Here is a 6,000-nt window from a genome sequence, read left to right as displayed (position 1 = left end):
TCAAGTATTCTTGACATTTTTGCTTATTGTGTTTTATTACTGGTGGCGCAGTGGGTAAATGCCTGTACTGCAGCCATTCACTCGAAACCACAAGGTTGCGAGTTCAAGACCAGCAAAAGGGCCCAAGCTCGACTCAGGCTTGCATCCTTCCGAGGTCGCTAAAATGAGTACCCAGACTGTTGGGGGCAAATTAGCTTACTTGCTAATTAGCTTACTTGCTGTTCACTGCTATGATCTTTGGAATAGCGGTATATAAAAAAACAAACAAAAAACAAACAAAACAAGACCATTTCCTCTTACAATAACAACAAGTTTAATGATTACACAGCTGACCATATTAATGGAATACTAAATACAGTTACAAAATACAAAATACAAAATATAAAATACAAGATTAAAAAATATCAAAATATCCGCATACATACAAAGATAAAACTGGATCACACCTAAAACTCATATAGGGGGTTAAAACAGATACAGACTAAATAAAAGCAAATTTAATAAAATGGGATACAAAATAAAATAGTCTAAGATAAAACTGGCTAAAACAGAGTGGGAGATAACAATAAAATGTTTAAACGAACTCCTCACCATGGCATGAAACCCCGTTTTGTATAATAAATTGATCTCTCAAGCTAGCAGAATTTACTACAACGCACTATATGTACAGTATGTTCTCTCCAGAGAAAATATAAGACAATTTTGTGGTATGATCCCAGTAGGTCATTCTAACAAAAAAATGGTTGCAAAAAGTGTGATCTCTCCTTATCAGATAAACAACAGTTGAACAGAATATATGGAGTATTCTCAATAGCTGGGGCTCCACAAATACATATTCTTTCATGATAAGGTATTTTCAGTAGTGGAGGATGGAATACTCTTACAATAAGTTACTAGTGTTTCCCAATCAGGTTTTATTGATTCTATAGGTTTCTCATCTATACATTTTGTTAGTTTGTCTATTTCCATGTTATCAGTTGCTTTTTCTAACCGTCTTTTGTAGGTATGTCATTTTGTTTCAGTTTTTGCACTATAAATATTCTGGCAATAGTGATCATATATAATAATGCAGTCTTGTGTTTCTTATCTTCACATATTGATTTGCGATTTTGTTTACCATGTTTAACAAATAAATTTCTGGTATCATATCAAACTCAATATTTAAGATATTTTTTATGGAAATGTGTATAATTTTCCAGAATTTTTTAACTTTTGGGCATTACCAGAAAACATGAAACCAGCTTCCAGTTGCTTCGACACATTTTCATCACCTATTTTCATTGTTGTTGTTTATTTTGGCTATTTTTGTTTGGGTTAGATGCCGACAAAAAGCCATTTTCATGTAGTTCTCTCTAATGCACTTTGAGAATTGGTGTGTCTTCTTCCTAGCAAATTGCCAACTTTCCAAATCTAATGGTCTGCCAATATCCTTGGTCCATTTTATCATGGTATCTTTTACAATTTCTTGTTCGTGCAATCTTTCTATTAATAGTTTATATAATTTGGATGGCTGTTTCAATCTGCTGCCTTCTATCAGGTTGACAAGATCATTTATTGTGGTTTTGAAGTCTTCTTGCATTAAGTCTTCTTTGAAGATTTTGTCCTTTAATTGTATGTATAATAACCAGTGGCTGCTTGGTCCTAATTCTCGAATTTCTTCTTGTGATTTTATAATGTGTTGCGGTTGATTATTTTTAGTTATGATGTCTCTGTATCTTAGCCAATTCCTTGTTGTGCTGGTTCTGTTATAGAAGGCCTCTTGAGGTGAGACCCAGCCACATATATTGTTGTAGAAGATTGGTCTGATTTTTTGCCAAGTGTGGAGTATTGTCTTCCATATGAACTGATGTTCGAACTCCTTGTGCGCTCTGTGCTTTCCAGGCCACAAGTAGGCATGCCACCCGAAATGCAAGTTGAATCCCTCAAGATTTAATAGTGTTTTATATTTGAGTCTTATCCAATCTGTCAGCCAGACTAGAGAATTCACTTGGTAGTAAAGTTGTTGGTTGGGTACATCACATCTGCCTTTCTGTTTTTTGTCAGTCAAAGTCTTCCATTTGAAGCGTGGCTTTTCCCCCTCCTACAATAATTTCTTAAGTTCTCTGTTCCATAGTTGGAAAGGTTTATCATTGACTATTATAGATAAATTTGCAAAAAGAAAATTGAACTTTGGAAGTGTCATAATTTTACCATAATTGTGGCTATCCTGTTTTTGGTTTTGTAGATATTATATTTATCCTTTTTCTGTCAAAAAGCTCTGATGCCACAACAAACTACAAATCCCAGGATTCCATAGGATACAGCCATAACAAAGTGGTGTAAAACTGCCTTAATTCTGCAGTGTGGCAGCAGCCCCCATTAAGTTTTGGAGTACATGCTGTAATCCTGTGTGTAGTAAAGGAGGTATTCTATTATTTTTATGTTATTTATAGGCACCTTTGCACTCATTTAAAAGGGTAACTTTATATATTTATTGTATTTATTTATTAACTGAATTTTGTAATATGTTAGTTGTTATTTTGTCACTGTTTCATGGTAGTTAAACTGTTACCTGCTTCATTTAATTTATTGATTTTATTTCAATGCAATGTATTCTGTGTCCTCACTGTTTTGTAAAAGCATACCTGCAAGTAAGCAAAATCAATATTGATCTGCCTGCTAGTGTGTTGGAACCTCACCCTTATACTTCTAAGGTCCCTGGTTTAGAAAGAAGCGTTTCTAGGATTTCTGACAATGTTTGGCATGTAACCGATTTAGTTAGGATCAGATGAATTAGTATTTTTAACTATCAAAAAGAACACGCTGTCTTGTGTTCTTGATGATGCCTTGATGAATCTGGTACTGTTATCCATTCTGCTGCCACCAGACATTATTATGCTCTGTTGCCGTAGGTCTGTACACTGACCATAGAATGGCACTGGAGTAGCTACAAATGGTCTTTCAGTGCAACTTTTAGTTAAAGTTGACTACAGAGTTGCACTGGAGGACCTAGACAGTCCTAGAGAGAACATATTAATGAAATCCGTGAATAATCAAATCTGCAAATATCAAAGCCGCAAATATGGAGGGATGACTGTATTTTGTTCTTTTTGTACAGTAACTGATCTGGCCTAATTCTTTGTGCCTTTTTTATTGGTTTTCCCTAGTAGATTTCCTCTCACCTTCTTTTGGCTTTAGTTATTTACAGCTTTTATTTATTTACAGGTGTGTTTTTTTGTTTTTGTTTTTGCAGTTCATTCTACGGAGCCTGGTTTTCCCCTCCCCATTCTACCACTCCTACCATTCTTTTCTACCACTTTACCTTCAACCTGCCATGCCTTTCTTCTTCCTGTTAAGTAATGATTCATTAGTTGTTGTAATCATTTTCGATTTATGGCAACCTTAAGGCTTACAGCATGTGATTCACCCAGGTCACCCAGTGGCTTTCATGGATGAGTGGGGAATTTTTACTAATAATTTACTAATAATTATTAGTTATTTATTGTTCAAGTTACAGAAAGTATGTAAAACAATCAAACAAAAAATATTTGAGTTAGCTCAGAGGGGTTGGTTGTGAGTCTAGGTATCTGAACATACATAAAGCAACAACATGTGTCAAGATTGACATGATATTACAATCTAAATTGAGACAGAACAGATCCCTGTGAGCTGTGGCTCAGGTTATTAGCAGCATGTGCTCCCAGTCTAATAGCTACCACCAAAATGCATCTGCAATTGAACAGGCACAGGATGGCATCTGAAGAGATGGCTATGAAGTCATGGATCTTTTATGAAAAATGTTGTACGTATCTGTGATTATGGTAATATGGTGGTTAGGAGCTGGAGAGGGCAAGAGGATGGAATATGGGAAATGGGTGGTGATTTGGGGGAGCATTTGTGGGGATTTGAGTACGGCTGGTGATCTAGTCAATCATCTAGTCAGTTTGAGAATTGTGGTGTGGTGAAGTGAGTGAATGGAGGATTAGGACTGAGGGTGTCTGTCAGGTATTGGAATTAATGAGTGATGTAGAAGAGTGATTAATTCCTTCAGTGAGATATTATATGGTACTTTGCAACTCAGATGGGAAAGGCTCTCAGAGGCCATCTTAGTTGTTCCTCTGTGTATGTGTACATGTGCCTTCAAGTTGCCTGCCAACCTATGGCTACCCCATTACTTTCATAGATTTTTCCTAAGCAAGGAATACATTGGGTACATGTACACTGTAGAAGTAATGTCGTATGACACCACTTTAACTGCCATGGCTCTGTCCTATGGAATTCCAGGATTTGTAGTTTTACAAGGTCTTTAGCTTTTTCTGCCAAAATGTGCTTGTGCTTCAGAAAACTACAAATCCTACAACTCTGTAGGATGGAGCTGTGGCATTTAAAGTGGTGTCAAACTACGTCATTTTTACAGTGTCAGTGCACCCAGAGCTAGCTAGAAGTGAGAGTGAATTTAAAAAATTGTTAAATTATTCATCTATTTTGTTATGTTTAGGCAGTGTTAATAAAGTATTATTTTTTATTGTACGCTTCATAGGATACTGACACACACACAAACTGGCTGGTTCAGGTGACACGTTTTTGGATTGCAGGAATGCTAGATATATATAGATTGGGCTGAGACACAGTGTTTGTGGTGGCAGCAGAGAACAGAACAGAGAAGGGAGAGATTTGGTCTCCAGACATTGCATAATATCCTGCACAGGAACCTTGAAAGCACCTAGGACAGTGGCTCCCAACCTTTCTAATGCTATGATCCTTAAATACAGTTCCTCATGTTGTGGTGACCCCCAACCATAAAATTATTTTTGTTGCTATTTCATAACTTTAATTTTGCTATTGTTATGAATTGTATTTTCATTGTTACAAATTGAATATAAGTAAAGCGTAGTGATTAGTGGTGCTCTGGGGGTGGTCCTTGGCAACCCCTGTGAAACTTTTATTTGACACCCAAAAGGGTCCCGACCCCTGGGTTGGGGGGAACCACTCATCTAGGAGATCCCCACTGTTGGAGGCAACAGCAATGGCACTGGAGAAGGTCCTTACATTGGTGACAGAGCTGGGGATAAGGAAAAGATTTCTTACTCTGGGTGACTGCAGTGAGATTTATGAAAGTCTTCATATACGGTAGTGAGATTCTGGCAGAACTTTACACTTGATGGGGACAGTAGTGGAATAAGGGGCAGATGCCTCAGAATGGTATTACCTGGCAAGAGGCAATTTGGCTTTGCCTGCAGAACATTTCACACTATGCCCCTCTTGGGAGAATAAATTACCAGTTAAACAGGTTTGTTTGGGTTTGTGGGTTGTGTTTACTTGGGGAGGGGTGACTTTCATCTTGATATTTTCCACTACTTTGCAGTGTGTGCTTGTGTCCTGCAGGAGGACACCAATCAAATAATTTTGCTGACTGTCATGGATAATAAAATGGAATATAATTTGCTTTAATGAAATACCATATGGCATTTTGCATATTAATTCAGCTTACGGTACACTGAAATGCCAGAACTAGTTTTGCTGTATGTATATATGGACAAGACAGAGGTGCTGTTAAGGAATGACTTATCTGACCAGGTGAGTGGTGGTGGTGGTGGTGGTGGTTATTTCTTGCTCTCCTCTCCCCATGGATCGAGACAGGGAACAACAACAACAATTAACAAGCACACAACATCAATTAAAAACACATCAGTTAAAATACACATCAATTTAAAAGGACAAAAAAGATGTATACATTTTAAAACAATCCTCATTTAAAATTAACAATTTAAAAATTATCTGGATAAGCCTGCTGGTAGAGATTGGGCTTTAATGCTTTTTAAATTTCAGACAGTGTATTCAGCTATTAAATCTCATCTGGCATGTCATTCCACAGTCTTTGTGGTTTTTGAAAAATTAAGTTGTAGTTTGGCAATCTTCCTGGATCTGATGCACAAACTGGCCTGGCCTAACCTAGACCTGTCTGACAGCTATCCAAGCTTTGGTAACCTATCATGTAGATTACTGCAGTGCAGTACATGT

The sequence above is a fragment of the Sceloporus undulatus genome, chromosome 2 (assembly GCF_019175285.1).
Source record: "Sceloporus undulatus isolate JIND9_A2432 ecotype Alabama chromosome 2, SceUnd_v1.1, whole genome shotgun sequence".
NCBI lineage: Eukaryota > Metazoa > Chordata > Lepidosauria > Squamata > Phrynosomatidae > Sceloporus > Sceloporus undulatus.
This window is presented reverse-complemented; position numbering follows the sequence as displayed.